The sequence below is a fragment of the Balaenoptera borealis genome (assembly GCF_965194805.1).
Source record: "Balaenoptera borealis genome assembly, contig: HAP1_SCAFFOLD_2159, whole genome shotgun sequence".
In the NCBI taxonomy this organism is placed as follows: Eukaryota; Metazoa; Chordata; class Mammalia; order Artiodactyla; family Balaenopteridae; genus Balaenoptera; species Balaenoptera borealis.
Genome location: NW_028122119.1, coordinates 12,978 through 31,088, shown reverse-complemented (window position 1 = coordinate 31,088; position 18,111 = coordinate 12,978). Strand labels below are relative to the sequence as shown.

General features: G+C 50.6%; 1 long non-coding RNA gene across 5 annotated transcripts; it reads left to right on the top strand.

Annotated features, from left to right (window-relative positions):
- The first annotated feature begins 3,809 nt into the window (after positions 1–3,809).
- On the top strand, positions 3,810–13,486 carry LOC309622336. Of its 5 annotated transcripts, none has more exons than XR_014240721.1 (3): positions 3,810–7,964; positions 9,562–11,941; positions 12,466–13,486. It is a non-coding gene; the product is annotated as an uncharacterized lncRNA (long non-coding RNA). The 5 variants fall into 5 exon arrangements; XR_014240722.1 differs by lacking the exon at positions 3,810–7,964 and having other exon boundaries at positions 7,978–9,795; positions 9,940–11,941; XR_014240723.1 differs by lacking the exon at positions 3,810–7,964 and having other exon boundaries at positions 7,978–10,059; positions 10,138–11,941.
- The last annotated feature ends 4,625 nt before the right edge of the window (positions 13,487–18,111 follow it).

The following is an 18,111-nucleotide window of genomic DNA, read 5'->3' as shown; positions in this document are numbered from 1 at the left end:
GAGGCCCAAAGGTCGGTCCCTCGGATGCCGTCTGTGTATGCCGAGTGATGGGCAACACACTGCTCGTTCCTTAAGGAGAGCTACATTTCCAGAGCACTGGAACAGCCTCAGGACCACATTTCTAGCCAGTGCGACGTGCCATGGAAGTGTTCGTCATGGCCCCCGTCTGAGCTGCCATGAGAAAACACTCTGCTTAGTATCCTTCGAGGACCTCGTACCTGAAGTCACTCTGCTCGAGGAGAAAGTCAGCATCCTACCATGCTGTGTCGCTAACGGGACACTCAGCGTGAGCAGTTGTCTCGAGGTAAGGCCCTGAATTGCCATGCAGAAGCGGAGGCGTGCAGCAGTTTCCAGGAGGCCATCGCCGTTGCTCTGCATTATTTTAACGTCAGTACGCTCTGCAGGACATCTAGGAGCCTCGCGTGGGCACCCTATTCCCTGCAAGAACACTGAGTACCCTCAGGCCCCTGTGGGCCTGCTAAGCCACATGCAGGCCCGTAGCCCTTCGGAGCCACTCTGTGTATGCCGAGTGTAGAGCAACAGACTGCACTCTTTCTTGGGACAGCTTGATTTCCTCAACACTCCCACAGGTCGACGAACACCTTTCTAGCAGGTCCAACATGCCGTGCAAGTCTGACTCATTGCCCTAGTCTGAGCTGCACTGAGAAAAACCCTCGGCTTCCTATTCCATCTGGGACCCCCTGCCTGAAGTCACCCTACCTCCAGGAGAATGTCGGCTTGCGTTCCGACTGCAACGAAAGCCCAGTTCCTCGTGTAACACTGCAGGCTTTTGAAGAGCCACGGGCCCAGAGGGTTAGCTGGGGCGTTCCTTGGTTGAGGCAGTTCGCTAGATGCAGAATACCGTGCTTCGAGGAGTTGATTCGGGGAAGGAACCACTGGGTAACCTGTGTCTGTTTGGACTTGTTAGAAAGCACAGGGATGTATGCTGCATGTGCCCGTGGAAATGGGGGCCTGATGGAACTAGCCTTGCTTTCCCATTCTGAAAGCTCCATTCATGCTGCCTTGAAGCTACTTGAAATTGACTGCTGTTGACAGGCCACTAGCCACTGTAGGCATGGCTCTGGGAAGAAAGTGAGCATTCTCCAGGTAAGCAGGGTGCTTCGATGGCCGGGGTGGAGCTCATCCTGCCACGCTCTAGGGCTAAAGGGAAACTCAACGTGAGTACTGGCCTCGAGGTAAGTCCATGAGTAGCCTTGCAGAAAGGGGGGCATGCAGCTCTTTCCATGAGGTCTTAGTCGATGTTCTGCTTTGTTTTATTTTATTTATTTTATTTCTTATTGTTTTTTTAAGATTTATTGATTGATTGTTTGATTGCTATGTTGGGTCTTCGTTTCTGTGCTAGGGCTCTCTCCAGTTGCTGTAAGTGGGGGCCACTCTTCATCACGGTGCGTAGGCCTCTCACTATCGCGGCCTCTCTTGTCGCGGAGCACAGGCTCCAGAGGCGCAGGCTCAGTAGTTGTGGCTCACGTGTGCAGTTGCTCCGCGGCATGAGGAATCCTCGCAGACCAGGGCTCGAACCCATGTACCCTGCATTGGCAGGCAGATTCTCAACCACTGCACCAGCAGGGAAGCCTCTGTTCTGCTTTATTTTAAAGGAAGTACCCTTTTCAGGACCCGTAGGCCCCTCGGGTATGCATCATTTTCCCTCCAATATCAGTGAGTACCTCCAGACCCCTGTGGGCCTGCTGAGCAACATCGAGGCCCAAAGGTCGGTCCCTTGGAGGCCCTCTGTGTATGCCGAGTGATGGGCAACACACTGCTCGTTCCTTAAGGAGAGCTACATTTCCAGAGCACTGGAACAGCCTCAGGACCACATTTCTAGCCAGTGCGATGTGCCATGGAAGTGTTCGTCATGGCCCCCGTCTGAGCTGCCATGAGAAAACACTCTGCTTAGGAGTCTTCGAGGACCTCGTACCTGAAGTCACTCTGCTCGAGGAGAAAGTCAGCATCCTACCATGCTGTGTCGCTAACGGGACACTCAGCGTGAGCAGTTGTCTCGAGGTAAGGCCCTGAATTGCCATGCAGAAGCGGAGGCGTGCAGCAGTTTCCAGGAGGCCATAGCCGTTGCTCTGCATTATTTTAACGTCAGTACGCTTTGCAGGACATCTAGGAGCCTCGCGTGGGCACCCTACTCCCTGCAAGAACACTGAGTACCCTCAGGCCGCCGTGGGCCTGCTAAGCCACATGCAGGCCCGTAGCCCTTCGGAGCCACTCTGTGTATGCCGAGTGTAGGGCAACAGACTGCACTCTTTCTTGGGACAGCTTGATTTCCTCAACACTCCCACAGGTCGACGAACACCTTTCTAGCAGGTCCATCATGCCGTGCAAGTCTGACTCATTGGCCTAGTCTGAGCTGCACTGAGAAAAACGCTCGGCTTCGCATTCCATCTGGGACCCCCTATCTGAAGTCACTCTGCCTCCAGGAGAATGTCGGCTTGCGTTCCGACTGCAATGAAAGCCCAGTTCCTCGGGTAACACTGCAGGCTTTTGAAGAGCCACGGGCCCAGAGGGTTAGCTGGGGCGTTCCTTGGTTGAGGCAGTTTGCTAGATGCAGAACACCCTGCTTCGAGGGGTTGATTCAGGGAAGGAACCACTGGGTAACCTGTGTCTGTTTGGACTTGTTAGAAAGCACAGGGATGTATGCTGCATGTGCCCGTGGAAATGGGGGCCTGATGGAACTAGCCTTGCTTTCCCATTCTGAAAGCTCCATTCATGCTGCCTTGAAGCTACTTGAAATTGACTGCTGTTGACAGGCCACTAGCCACTGTAGGCATGGCTCTGGGAAGAAAATGAGCATTCTCCAGGTAAGCAGGGTGCTTCGATGCCCGGGGTGGAACTCATCCTGCCACGCTCTAGAGCTAAAGGGAAACTCATCACGAGTACTGGCCTCGAGGTAAGTCCCTGAGTAGCCGCGCAGAAAGGGAGGCATGCAGCTCTTTCCATGAGGTCTTAGTCGCTGTTCTGCTTTGTTTTATTTTATTTATTTTATTTTTTATTGTTTTTCTAAGATTTATTGATTGATTGATTGCTATATTGGGTCTTCTTTTATGTGCTAGGGCTCTCTTCAGTTGCGGTAAGTGGGGGCCACTTTGCATCGCGGTGCGTAGGACTCTCATTATCGCGGCCTCTCTTGTCATGGAGCACAGGCTCCAGAGGCGCATGGTCAGTAGTTGTGTCTCACGGGCCCAGTTGCTCCGCGGCATGTGGGATCCTCCCAGACCAGGGCTCGATCACGTGTACCCTTCATTGGCCGGCAGATTCTTAACCACTGCACCACCAGGGAAGCCCCTGTTCTGCTTTATTTTAAAGGAAGTACCCTTTTCAGGACTTGTAGGCCCCTCGGGTGTGCATCATTTTCCCTCCAAGATCAGTGAGTACCTCCAGACCCCTGTGGGTCTGCTGAGCAACATCGAGGCCCAAAGGTCGGTCCCTCGGAGCCCGTTTGTGTATGCCGAGTGATGGGCAACACACTGCTCGTTCCTTAAGAAGAGCTACATTTCCAGAGCACTGGAACAGCCTCAGGACCACATTTCTAGCCAGTGCGACATGCCATGGAAGTGTTCGTCACGGCCCCCGTCTGAGCTGCCATGAGAAAACACTCTGCTTAGGATTCTTCGAGGACCTCGTACCTGAAGTCACTCTGCTCGAGGAGAAAGTCAGCATCCTACCATGCTGTGTCGCTAACAGGACACTCAGCGTGAGCAGTTGTCTCGAGGTAAGGCCCTGAATTGCCATGCAGAAGCGGAGGCGTGCAGCAGTTTTCAGGAGGACATAGCCGTTGCTCTGCATTATTTTAACGTCAGTACGCTTTGCAGGATATCAAGGAGCCTCGCATGGGCACCCTATTCCCTGCAAGAACACTGAGTACCCCCAGGCCCCCGTGGGCCTGCTAAGCCACATCCAGGCCCGTAGCCCTTCGGAGCCAGTCTGTGTATGCCGAGTGTAGGGCAACAGACTGCACTCTTTCTTGGGACAGCTTGATTTCCTCAACACTCCCACAGGTCGACGAACACCTTTCTAGCAGGTCCAACATGCCGTGCAAGTCTGACTCATTGCCCAAGTCTGAGCTGCACTGAGAAAAACCGTCGGTTTCGCATTCCATCTAGGACCTCCTGCCTGAATTCCCCTTGCCTCCAGGAGAATGTCGGCTTGCGTTCCGACTGAAACTAAAGCCCAGTTCTTCGTGTAACACTGGAGGCTTTTGAAGAGCCATGGGCCCGGCGGCCTAGCTGGGGCATTCCTTGGTTGAGGCAGTTCACTAGATGCAGAACACCCTACTTCGAGGAGTTGATTCAGGGAAGGAACCACTGGGTAACCTGTGTCTGTTTGGACTTGTTAGAAAGCACAGGGATGTATGCTGCGTGTGCCCGTGGAAAAGGGGGCCTGATGGAAGTAGCCTTGCTTTCCCATTCTGAAATCTCCATTCATGCTGTCTTGAAGCTACTTGAAATTGACTGCTGTTGACAGGCCACTAGGCACTGTAGGCATGGCTCTGGGAAGACAATGAATTTTCTCTAGCTAGGCCGGGTGCTTCGATGGCCGGGGTGGAGCTCATCCTGCCACGCTCTAGATCTATAGGGAAACTCAACGTGAGTACTGGCCTCTAGGTAATGCCCTGCGTAGCCATGCAGAAAGGGAGTCGTGCAGCTGCTTCCATGATGTCTTAGTCACTCCTCTGCTTTATTTTAGAGGAAGTACCCTTTTCAGGACTCCTAAGCCCCCTGGTTGGCACCCTTTTCCCTACAGATCACTGAGTACCCCCTGACCCCTCTATGTTTGCTGAGCAACAGCCAGGTCAGTTGGCCCTTCAGTTGCCCTCTGTGTATGCCGAGCAAAGGGCCACATGCTACACTCTTACTTGAGAGAACTAGATTTCCTCAGCACTCCAACAGCTTTAGGAAAACGTTTCTACCCCGTTTAACATGCCATGGAATTGTAGCTCATTGCCCTATTGCGAGCTCTACTGAAAAAGCACTCTGCTAAGCATTCCTTCTAGGACTTCCTACCTGAAGTCACCTTTCCTCCAAGAGAAAGTCGTCTGGCATTCCAACTGTGAGTAAAGCACATTTCTTCGTGTTACAGTGCAGGCTTTTGGAGCAAGCACAGGCCCAGAGGCCTAACTCAGGCATTCCTTAGTTGAGGCAGTTCGCTACACACAGAACACCCCGTGTAGAAACGCTGATTCAGGGAAGTGCCCAGTGTGTAGCTCGTGTCTCTTTTCACTTGTTAGGAAGCACGTGTAAGTGTGCTGCGTGTCCTCCGGGAAATGGGGGCCTGACGGCAGAAGCCATCTCATCAGAGGTGTTGGGAGTGTGTAGAGGCCTTATATTCCTGTTGTGTGTCCTGCAGGCATCCCATGAAAGACCAGAATCTAGGTCAACTTGGGCAAGCCACTTAACTGGGCCTCAGCTTTCTTTATTTGTAAGGTGGGCACCACAGCGCTTCCCTCCCGTATGCATGGCGAAATCCTGGCAACAAACGTACACCATGTGGCCCCACTTTGAAATCTTTAAAGAGGTCTGCCAATAAAAGTGTCTGTAGATTGTACCTTCCCTGCAATGCGACACCTGGTGCAAGGTGGAGAGGTTCAGGAGTGAGCAGTTTGCCCTTCACATGAACGGACAGAGCTCAGCCAGCGGCGTCCCTTCACTGAGATCCTGGCTGCCGAGGTCCACACTGTCCATGTATCCAGGCTAGTTTCAGATGGAGACTGAGAGGGCAAATAGGCAGATGTAAGGATGCAATCCTCAAATCTTTGGCTTCAAATAATCCATCCCAAACTGCTACCCGAGCCCCCCAGTATCAAAAAGGAAACATGTTATAGACCCAGAAAAATGTGTTTCCCAAAAGGCCTAGGTTTGCCCTCATAGTCATCAGTATCTAAAATAGAAGTAGCAGTACACTTAAAATCTTAAACTTCTATGTATTTAGGGACCAAAGGCATTTTCATCAGAAAGAAAAGGGATTTAATAATGAAACCACAGAGAGATAAATTGTTTTCAAGCCCCTGATAAGAGAGGGGAGAAATGTCAACCTCATGGGAGTTGCAGAATCAGCAGTTAGGATTTTTGGATGCCATCTCTGGGGGAGAAGAGACTCCAGCCTGTACCCTCCCCGCCCCCCCTCCGCGGTATGCCTGGTTAGGAGGTGAGTCCTGCAGGCGCGGTGGCCCCTGGGCTGGCCGGAGCGGCAGGGTGAGTGCAGGGGTCCCTGGACAGAACAGTTTACCCTCCCTCCCCAGAGACACCTAGCAATGTCTGGAGGGTGGGCTAGCGGCAGGTGGCCAGGGACGCTGCCAAACACACTACAATGCCCAGGACGAACCCCACCACAGGGAGCGATTCAGCCCAGAATGTCAGCAGTGCTGAGGGTGAGAAACCTATGCATGTGGCAGTGCTGGCCTCCAGGAGGAGCTCAGGAGACAGCCCAACCCCCTTCCTGCCCACAAGGGGGCGATGGTCCTCTCCTGTAGCTTGCTCCGATTTAAGGGCCTTTTGCTGTCCGCTGCTGGTGAGTGACCCGGTGCCCTGGCTTTAGGAGTCGGGGCCTGAGAGCCTCGTTAGCTCCCCGAATTCTGTGCACTCAGAGTGCAGTTCACCCCCGCGCTCCCCACTGTTGTAGAGCAGGGTCTGCAAAGCCAGGAGGGGGGATTGCTGGATTTGGCGCTAGCAGGCTTGGTCTTGGCGTCACTGGTAATGCACAGGGTGGTATCTGGGGTAGAAAGAGACGAATCAGGCCGATTAGCAGCGAGGTGGCGGCTGCGGTGCGGAGCGCCCCTGAGTCGCGAGGCTCCGGGACCTGCTGGTCAGCAGCAGAGGCGTGACCAAGACGCAGCCTCACACCGTGCCCCGTGGCCTGGGCCTTTCGGAGCTGCCCTCTTCAGAAGGCTCTCCCAGGCGCAGACCACCCCATCCCCAAGCCCCAGCACGCTGGCCACTCCGCACTGGACATCGAGGGGTCGTGCGGGGTGTGGTGTCCACGCCAGACTGAAGTTCAGGTCAGAGGGGCTCAGCCTGAGGCTGTAAGGAGATGGATGGGTCAGTAGGTTAGTGGCGGTATCTCTTGGGAGGGAATCACAGGGAATTTTTACTTCTCAGTTAGCTTCTGCATTTTAAAAACTTCTGCCATGAGTATGCATTTCTGTAACCAAAACCTTATTAGAGTGGAAGCTTAGCGAGGCAGGTTTGCAAAAGGACCCTGCCTGACTCTTGACCCGCCTGTGTGCCTAAATGCGCATGCAGCTGGGGCTTGGTCAGCCGTGGTGACCTCCTGAAGCTATTTACAACCTGTAAGCGGTGTGTGCTCCTCCACGGGATATCTCAGTTCTCTGACTCTCAGGTTCTTCTTCTGTGGAGAAAAAGGGCAGATATGTTCTACAAATCTCCACAGTTCCCCGTGGAGAAGGTACCTCTGGGCATGAACATGTGCTGGAGTGGCATGATGCTGGGGTCTGCCCCTCACAGCTCAATCTCAAAGACTCCAAGCAGAGCTGCCTATTTTATATTTTTCTTCCCTTCTGAAGACATTGGCTGGCACTTGGCCTTGGTCCAGGGTGTACGCCTTCTTCAACCTGTTGACTGCAGAGTCCTCACATTGCTTTGGGCTTGGTCCAAGTCTGTGCTTGAGTGGAGGACGGGGCTTTGAGAGGGTCCACACACCCCTTCTTCGCAGCCACGCACCTTCTTTTCCTTGCCAAGCTCTCCCTTCTCCTACTGTGACAACGAAGCAGCTGCTTCAACCTCTTCTGTAACCTGGGCTCTCCCATCTGTCTTCAGTTTTTCCCATGCTCATAGCTGGTTAGAAACCTGCGGAGGGGTGTTTTTCAGACGAACTTGAGTAACTTGCCCTCGTAGATTAGTTAAGAGTCTGTAGGTCTCGAAGGGATTTGTGGAAAAGACCCAGCAGAGTCTGCGAGAACCCGAGGCGGCTGTGGCTGGAGCCAGGTGAGCCACAGGTTAGGGGAGTCTGGGCCTCATCCTCTGTGAGGGTGGATGCTCTACTGCTGTCCTCTGCCTCGGGCCCTCATCTGTGAAATGGGGGAACAGTGAGGACTGCCCTCCCGAGGTCGTCATGAGGCTTAATGTGTGAATGCACCGACCACTCAGAGCAGCCCTCACCGCAGGGAGCAGTGTGTGTGTGTGTGTGTGTGTGTGTGTGTGTGTGTGTGTGTGTGTGTGTGTGTGTGATTGTAGCCACCGGGCTTCGCTTTTCTCCACCAGCTCCTTCTTCACGGGGAAGCAAGGAGAGGCATGGGAGGGAGGGAAGGAGAAGACTAGAAAAAGGAGGCAGAGGGAGGTCCCTGGGGAAGGGTTTCTGCCACTCATGCATGGGTGGCCTGGGGTCCAAACTTGGGGTTTTACACCAGGGCGTGTGAGCAAGGGGCGGCGGCCAGGGGCAGAGCATTTGCAGACCGCACGCAGGTCTGGACAGAGCAGGAAGACGCCAAGGCTCTGCCTCCTCCCAGCTGTCAAGGCCCGAGGCAACAGGTCATCCCTTCTGAGTCGCTGAGAAATTGGGAGGTGCTAGTGCAAGGGCACAAAGTTTCAGTTATGCCATATGAAAACAGGTTCTGGAGTTCTGTTGTATAATATGGTGCCTGTAGTTAACAATACTGTATTGTGTGCTTAAAATTTACTGAGGATGGCTCCTATCTTAAGCATTCTTACCATACACACAAAGAATGATGATAATAGGAATAATAATAAATAAAGGAAAGAATATGTTGGGAGGACACCTTTGGAGTGACACATATGTTTACAGTGTAGATTGTGGTGATGGTTTCATGGGTGTAATCTGTCTCCATACTCACATAGTTGCATGTATTAATCATGTGCAGCTTTCTGTATGTCAATGATACCTTCATAAAGTGGTTTAAAACAATAAAATGGGGGGGGGGATATAGTCACTCCAAGTACTGAGCACGTTGCCTGTCACAGTAAATAAGTAAATAAATGTAATTATGGTTTAACCTTAGCTCAGGACTGAGAGTGGGTCCCACAGGTACTTGGCAGGTGGTGTCTGTGGCCAGCTCCTCCACCCTGGCTCAGCACTGCTTCTGTGAAGCACAAGGGCTCCCCAAACACAGAGACCAGCTCCAGGTGCAGCTCCTGACAAAGAAGGTGGGCTGGTCGCAGACACCTTGTTTTGGTTACTTGCTATTCCTTCCCCCACACGCCCTTTCATTGTCCTGGTCCTTAACCTTTAACTCCTGTAAGAAGCTGGGTTTGCAGATTTCTGAAGACATTTTGCAGTGTGCAGACCTGTTTCACCTTTGTTCCCCATCCTTGGGTCTGGAGATAAAGGCGGGAAGACAGTACTCTATGAAAGGAACAATCATAAACCTCAGGTATGCTCACCCTCAGGTGCCTCAGACTTCAAAGAAATGGCAAACTAGGCATCTCATTTTATACATGGCCCTCTTTAAGTACACTTGTATGTACATAAAATGAAATTGTACTGAAGTAAATCTTATTGCTGAACGTTTGCTTTCCGGAAGACACTTTGGTGTAAAAGTTCCTAAGAAAATTTGTTTTTTTAAAGGACCAAAAGTGGGGTGAATGTTTCATGGGTAAAGACCTTTTTCGTAACGAGTGAAGGTGAAATGAGCAGACTGTGCGACTCAGATTCCAGCTGCATCCCTGTCACTGCCCTCGGGAGTGTGCCGGAAGGACCCCAGAGAGCTGGCCCGCTGGGATGAGCTTGTAGCCTTGGGGCCCCAAACTGGAAGGATGGTCAGCATTCCTGGTGCTCTGGGTTCAGCAAGACCTGACTGAGGTGGGTGGGAGGTGAGTGGGAACACAGCTTTGCCCAGAGCTATCTCGTTGGCCTGTGCTAGAGGGGGAACAGAAGGTCAGAGCAGGCCTGGGTGAACCCAAGGTGCTGGCTGAATGTAATTTTTTTGTTTTTTTTTTAATAAAGGGACTCTCTTTTCTGGTTGTTGGCTGAGTATGTAATGTCCGCTCTGGGTCATCTAAGGGCCGAGACCAAGTACTCTGTTCCTGCTGTGACCCGTGCTTCTGCTACCACGTGCTGCACAAGGTAGGTACCTCAGAGTCCTAGCTGAACAGCTCATAGAGAGACAGGTCTCACCCTTGCTTCTCCACCTGCATCTTACAGAGGTGGAAAGTAGGAACTGCAGCCCGGCAAGCCACGGACCCAGGCAATCCTAAAACTGCAAAGTCACCTGTGTTGATTCCAGCCAGCTTTTAGTAAGTAAATCCGTGACTCTTGTAAGAAGAGATTTCAGAAGATGTGTACCCTCTACAGAATTCACATTTAGTGAGGGGCGTGTGACAAGGTATACACAATTTTAATCTTTTTATTTTACTAATAGCGTATCTTAATGATTGAAAAATAGAAATTCCTGTAAATAAAAAGAAAACCAGAAAGTACTCATATTTTACACACCTAGTGTTCACGATCTAATGGGCCTGCTTCGCCTTCCCCTCTCTCTTCTATCTGAGCCTGCACGATGGACGGGACTCACCTGGTACAAGTGACGCGGGGTCGAGCTGGACTGTTGGTTTTCTGCTCCGCCTCTGCTTCCTCTCCGCATCCTGGACTCTAAAGAAGATGAATGAAATGTCTGCTCTGGTTGCTGGCTGTTTCATCGCCAACTTAACCTCAGTCTGTGGTTGTGGAGGACCTCAGAAGTCAGGAAGGTCCCCCGCCGCCAACATGGGGAGGGTGGGGCTGGACCCAGGTTCCAGCCCAGCCCTGACACGCAGTGCGCTCAGTGGGACATGTTGGCATGCACGCAAGGCTGTAGCGCTGCCAGCCCCCATATGCTGCCTTCTTGAGGGCTGGCGGTGCCCTTCAGGACTGGCTGCATCTTTCGTCCCATTTGAGTGGGCAGTAGTAGATAATAAAATCTCAGAATATCCCTTGACCCCTGACCATCCAGGCAGGCATCTGTGGTCCTCCAGCTCAGGCCTGCCTGGGCCCTGTCAAGCCCCTGTGGCCAATCACTGAGCTGACCTTGCTGCTGGGCAATTGAACAGCTACCTGGGCAACGTAGACGGCCCCTTGGGATGTTTCAGTTCCCTACATCCATGTGATTGAGAAAAGGGCCTCCTCCCTAATAGCCTCTCAGCCTTCCGAGAGGAAGTAACCCTCCAGACATTGAGTGTGGCCCTGGCCACAACCAGCATACAGCAGACCGTGGCCCTGCCATCCTCTGGCCTTCGGGTTGTTGAAAACCTTTGACATTCATACTCATTAAAAATCAAAGGTATGGGAGCAAGTGGCTTCCCAGCTGGTGTTTTCACTCTGAGGCCACGTGGTCTCCAGGAGCCACGTGCATCCGGGGCCCAGTCCCTGTGGCCTCTGGAAAGCCAGCCAACTGTGGATTCCACGGTATAGAATCATCCTTGAGACACTGCTCCGTTGAGTAACAGTTTCCTTACCACCTACCATTTGGTTTCTGTTCTCTGTAAAGGAGAGAGCAGAGACTGGAAAATGAGCAAATGTGTTCTGTGGAGATGGGTGATTAATATAGTCAGAGGGCAGGTGTGACTCCTGGGCTCCCACCTCCCAGGGACACAAATGAAGTCTGTGTGCCTTTTGAGGTACACTGGCAATCAGGGCCAGCCTCTGATGTGAGGCACCGATGCCCAAAGCAAGAGTCTTGAGTTTACCACCAACAGCAAAGTTGCTATTTTAGCAAGTGGAAGAGCTTCCTGCCATCAAGGGAGGACAGCAAGAGCCCTGGATGGGTGACCACAGTCACTGACCTTAACTGAACCTCTTCTTTTCTGTTAAAATGGACATTGAGTGGGTGTCGCCTGGAGTTTCTGGAAGCCCTGGATGCAGTGAGAGAGAGTGTTCCTGTGAATGGGGCCACCCAAAGGCATTTAGCAGGACAAAGGATTGGAGGGAGACCAGATCACACTGCAAGAGAGTGAGCCACCAGAACTGCCAGGTCCAAATCCACTCTTAAACCTGTCTCTTGCAGTTATTAATTTATTTCTATCATTTAAAAATAATGTTTTATTTTACTTTAGTAAGTGTGTCCAGTCCATTGGAATCAAAAAAGTCATAGCTGATACATCAGAACGAATAATCCCTGAGACTCCCTTGGGTGCCCTACTGGATGGGGCATGGCTGGGAGAGATGAAGACACTGAGCAGGGTCCGAACTTAGGGGAACTGCCAGACTGCTGTGTCTCTGTTCCTTCCCTGTCCCAGGAGAGCGAAATCCCGGAACAATGAAAGGACAAGCAAAATGGGGAAGAGGTCTTTTGGTGGCTTAACTGTTGTGTTTGTATTTTCCTTTGTTATGTTCCATTTTGTTAATGTGTGTTTTTACTGGGAAGTTACCCATTTCCTCTAGATTTCTAGTGTGATGCAATAGGTTTCTCATTCTAGTTTTCAACTGAATTGTCACTTATTAACTGACATCCAAATTTCATTTGGGTTTCCTTCATTCTAAATTTTTGTCTTCCAGGATGCCATCCAGTGTATCACGTGACATTTAGTCATCATGTCTGTTTAGGCTCTTTTGGGCTTTCACAGTTTCTCAGACTGTCCTTGTTTCTATGACCTTGACATTGGTGAGGAGTACTGGTCAGATATTTTGTTGACTGTCCCGCATTGGAATTTACTTGGTGTTTGTCTCAGGATTAGGCTTGAGGTATGGGTTTTGAGTAAGCAGATCACAGAGGTAAAGTGCTTTCTCATCACTTTATATCAAGGGAACAGGCTCTCAAGGCAACTTATCACTGTTACTATTAACTTTGGTCACCTGGCTGAGGTAGTTTTTCAGATTTCCCCACAATGAAGTTAAGTTTTTCCCATTTCCGTGCTGTGTGTCTTCTTTAGGAGGAAGCTACTTTGGGAACCAGCACTTATGGAGACAGGAGTTATCTCCACCTCCACAATCCATGGATGGCTGAGTGTCCACATCAATTATTTGGACTTCTGCATAGGAGATTTCTATTCAACCTTATTGATTAAAACAAACAAACAAACAAACAAAACCCTATGCAGTTACTTATTTTTACCAGCATGGACACCTGTGGACAGTTTTTTTTGTTTGTTTTTCTTTGTTTTTTTAACTTTTTGTTATAATCCAGCAGTCCAGATTTTGTTGCTAAGTTCATTCCTACTTTGGCTATTGAGAGCTCTTTCCATTGGCTCCTGTTTTCCTTTGACATCATTCCACCCTGTGGATTTTTTTTTCTTGATACTTCCTTATTTTCTGATATAAGATTCAAGATTGTCCTGGCTCATATATTTACTGTGTCAGTCCTAGTGCCAGCCATTATTTCAAAGAGCTCTGGTTTTTTTTACTAGAGAATGTTATGAAAAAGTTACATATAGGAGCTAAAAGTGCTCAGCTGATAATGCAAGGAAATATATGCATGTATTCCCACCTTTGTGTATTGTTGGGTCTCAGGGAGGGGTGCTCCACAATGGCATATCAATTATTTTGAATTACAGTTCCTTAATAAATGGCTGATGCAAGAGGGACACTCTGACTCTCTATCTATGTCCTTGAAAGCAGGAAATAAGTCTCTCATGTGAAAGGTGCAAAAGCCTATATGAACAACCCTTGGTACTTCTTTAATTTACTGCCCCAAGCCCAAACTCTGTTTAGATTCTTCACTAATTCAGTATCCCAAGCCTAAGTTTCTTTGGCCTGTAAATTCCCCATAACTTTATTCTGTGATGAAATTAAGCCTCACTTTCTGTTATAGTTGGGGAGGGATCTGTAAAGCACCTTGGTTTTTAAAGCAAAAGTTTGTTACTGGAACAAAGTGTACCCCCAAAATAGTCTGATGCTCAAGATGTCTGTGTTCCCTTCATGTGATAGTTCAGGGCAGGTGGGGGTCGGGGCCCGGGCTCTGTCCTCCTTGTTTCTCTTCCCGGCTTTCAGGTGGAGGGCTCCAACCAGCAGGGGATGGGGGGACCATATGGCACCATGCCCTCCATCCTAGGACACAGGCTGGGCAAGGCCCTCACCACCTCCAGCACTTCCATTTGGAGCTGCAGTGGGTGGGAAAGCTGGGAGGTGCAGGCTGGCTGTGAACAGGAAAAAGGGACGTGGGCTCTGGTGGACAGCTGGGCGGCTCTGCTGTGGCAGGGTCACCTGGAAGCTGGCGCACAGCCTCTGGTCCTGTGAAACATGAGTACACATCAGCATGCAGTCTCTGATGCTTTGTGGTTCTGGAAATCCTATAGGAGGTGGTTCAGAGCAGATTAAGGTAATGCTCTCAGTGGAGGTGGTGAAGCCAAAGGTCTGCCCTTCAGACTGAAGGTGCTAATGTGGGTGTATATACAGGACAAAACCATCTCGTGTGAATGTAGATCAGGCTCGTTTAAGATCAGTGCAGCCGTGGGGCTTCCCTGGTGGTGTAGTGGTTGATAATCTGCCTGCTGATGCAGGGCACACAGGTTCGAGACGTGGTCCGGGAAAATCCCACATGCCGCAGAGCAGCTATGCCCGTGTGCTACAACTACTGAGCCCCCACGCCTAGAGCCCGTGCTCCACAACAAGAGAAGCCACCACAATGAGAAGCCCGTGCACCGCAGTGAAGAGAAGCCCCCCTCGCCGCAACTAGAGAAATCCCGTGTGCAGCAACGAAGACCCAACACAGCCAAAAATAAATAAATAAATAAAATTTTAAAAAATCTTATAAAAGGAAAAAGAAAAAGATCAGTGCAGTCGTGTTATGCCTAAAATCTCATATCTTGTGCCTTTCCTCGGGGACAGCTTCCTCAGTTCTTGAGGCTACTGTAACTCACATACAGGGGAATGGAGAGTGGGCTATCTAGTGTGAGACCTTCTTTACCCTGTGTGTGAGTCTGCTTGGGGCTGCCATAACAAACACCACAGACCGGGGAGCTTGAACAACAGACCTACCTCCTAGTCCTGCATGCCGTCTGAGATCAAGGTGTCTGCAGGCTGTTTTTTTCTTGAAGCTTCTCTCCTTGGTGTGTAGACAGCCATCTTCTCTTCACATGATCTTCTGTGTCCTAATCTTCTGGTAGGACATCAGTCTTACTGGATTAGGATCCACCGTAGTGACCTCATTTTACCTTGATCACCTCTTTAAAAACCCCATCTCCAAATACAGCCACATCCTGGGGTCCTGGGGGTTAGGGATTCAGCATGTGAATTTTCGGGGGCACAACTGAGCCCACAGCATCCTGCTTAGGAACTAACATGTGCCTCGGTCCTTCCTTCCCTCAAGTCCCATGGGGAACATGCGATAGCTCAGGGAGAGGCCACTCGTGCAGTGTTTGTGTCCCAGTTGGGGAACCCTTCTCTGCTCTCTTTGATCAGGCAGCAGCAGTGCCAGCCCCATCCTGAGGTGAGCGGTTCTGGGGTTTCCTGCCGTGTCTCCTGGCCTGCTGAGGTGCTCAGTATCAGGGAACCAAGAGCCAGCAGCCTCGTGGGGATGCCGGGGACTCTCAGGGCCTTGGCAGATGTCTCTCCCAGCAGATACTCTAGCGAAAGTGGGGAAACATTTGGGGATTACATGTGGGAGAGAGTCACAGTCTCGTTTATGCTTCAGAAAGACCACGTTGGGGTGGGATGTGAGACGCACCGTGGGGGCAGGGAGATTTGTCAGGGCCTGATGGAGGAACCAGGCACAAGATCGGGCTTGGGCCAGGGCTGTGGGTGTAGAGGGGAATTAGTGTGAATTTGGAGGAGGGGGTCGCAGGGTATGAGATCAGCTGGTGCACAATTCTCTGGTTGGTTGATGGTGAGGTAACAGGGTGGTGAACAGTATCAATTCTTAGGTGCCAGTAGGTCTGGGGGCTCTTGATCATCAAGTACAGTAGTTAATGTCTTCCATCTGGTAGAAGTCTGTAAAACAACTCAGGAAGCGTGCATCAGATGCTGTTATCCAGGTACTTCAGAGAGGAGCTACAGCAGAGGATATGGGGGGGTGGGTCTGTCCTGGGAAGGCCCCGTAGGGTCCTGCTCTGTTACACCCCGTGCCTGGGCTCAGCAACCTGGGAAGGTGGGGCTGCTCCTGGGTGTGGGGAGCTGCAGGATCCCGGTCCTCTGAGGGCCCTGTTAGCCCCCAAGGTGAGATGGGGGTGCAGTGACTGGACAGAGGCGTCTGGCCTGGGAGAGGGGTCCGGGCTGGAAATGTCACGGGACTCATAGCAGGGAGGCAGAGGAAAGACCAGGCTGGGGAAGGTGGGTTACAGCAGACTCCACGGATGTGTCTGTGGGCCTGACAGAAGCAACTCAGAGCCAGAAGAAGTGGCCGTCAGGAGCTCAGCTTCATTCTCCTGTTCCTTTGTAAAACTGCTGTGTCAGTTTGAAACACCACCAAGAGACTTCTGGGCCCATTGCTGCCATGGTTTCATCAAAGGGGCCCGGGTGGAAAACAGAACCACTGCAGGCCCCACCCATGTCCCCACTGGGGGTGAATCCGATCAGGGCTCCAGGGCTCACAGACTTGAGGGAACCTCTGTCCTCCGGACTGGTCTTCCTCCTTCCTCTCACCTGCTGGTCAGGAGCCCAGGCACCCCCATCCTGTCTCCATCCCCCAGGGCCTGGATTCTGGGACAGCTTAGAGGTAATGCAAGACCCTCACGCTCCTTTATGTGCCCGGGGGCAAGAATGTCTAAAAAGGTGCAACTGGCTGATTACAGAGGGCTGAGTGTTTGCAGCAGGTATGGTTGGAAAGATGGGGTGTGAGTTTCCTATGTCTTCACAGCCTTCCCAGTGTAAAGATCTGTGCATGTCCTATGGCCAGTGAACTCCCCACACCATCCTCCCAGGAAGCTCAGCCAAGTATTATGAGGGCAGAGGCTCTCCCCTTGCTTATCTGTAACTTCCCACTCCCACAATGAGGAGCTTGGTGCCCACTATCTGCCATTTACCTATGCATTGCTCCTTTCCAGATTACATGTGCAGAGGTTTCAGAATTGTTAGCTGCTGCACCCTGGAAAGAACTCCATAAAATAAAGTCCACTGTTTGTGTACATTTTGCATTTAGTTTAGAGATTGCGTTCATTTCCACAGTTAACTTAGGTCAGCACCTTTTATCCCATCCCCTACAGTGAGATTTTTCCATTCATTTCTAATACAGTTAGATTCTGTCACCTTGAGTATTCCATCCTGCCACACTCCTACATCCTAAATAACTAAATTTGAATAGATTATGATTGACCCCTTGGGCTACACACATCTGTGGGCTTAGACAAATGCACAGTGACAGGTATCCATCCTAGAGTGTCACATGGAACGCTTCACACCCCCACCCCATGATCTGCTTATCATCTGTGTAGCTTTGCCTTTCCCAGAATGTCACCAATGGGGTCATACTGTGTGCAGCCTCCTCAGCCTGGATGCTTTCACTTAACAATATATACTGAGGATTTATCCATGTCTTTCCATGGGTTGATGGTGCATTCCTTTCTGCTGCTGAGTAGTATTCCATTGTATGTGTATGGGAGGAAAAACAATTTTCACTCTGTCCTTCTAGGTTCTTGGTTGAGCCCCACCCCCGCCCTGTAATAAAAGCCAGATTAACAGGAGAAAAACAGAAGTTATAAAGCATATATACCTCCTGTATACAGGGGAGCTACCCAGAAAAATTGAGTCACTCCCTGAAATGGCCAAAGCCATCACCTTAAATACCAAATACCATATTCAGATAAAAACAAAAGACCTTGGGGAAGGGGGGAAGCCAATAGTGGCAGGTTATCATGCAAAGCACAGTAAACAAAGGTATTGTATGCAGATTTAAGTCGGGACTTCTCCGTTGATAAGAGTGACTTGAGATTTAATCATCCTTCTATTTCTGGTGCAAAGAGGGACACTCCGTTACAAATGGAGATTTCCTTATAAATGTCCTTCATAAAAGGTCAGTCTCTACTCAGTTTTTTCTATCTTTCTTTTTTTGAATGAGACTGAAATAATCCTTATGCCAGAGAGACATATATTGGCGTGGTGTATTCTGCTCGCCTTGACATGGATGTCCTCCACTTTGCTTATGCAGTCATCTAGTGAAGGATATCCCGATTTCTTCAGGTTTTTAGCCATTACGAATAGTGCTGCTGTGCATAATTGCATCCTTGTCTGCTTTTGGACATAGATTTTCAAAGCAGTTGCCTATATACTGGA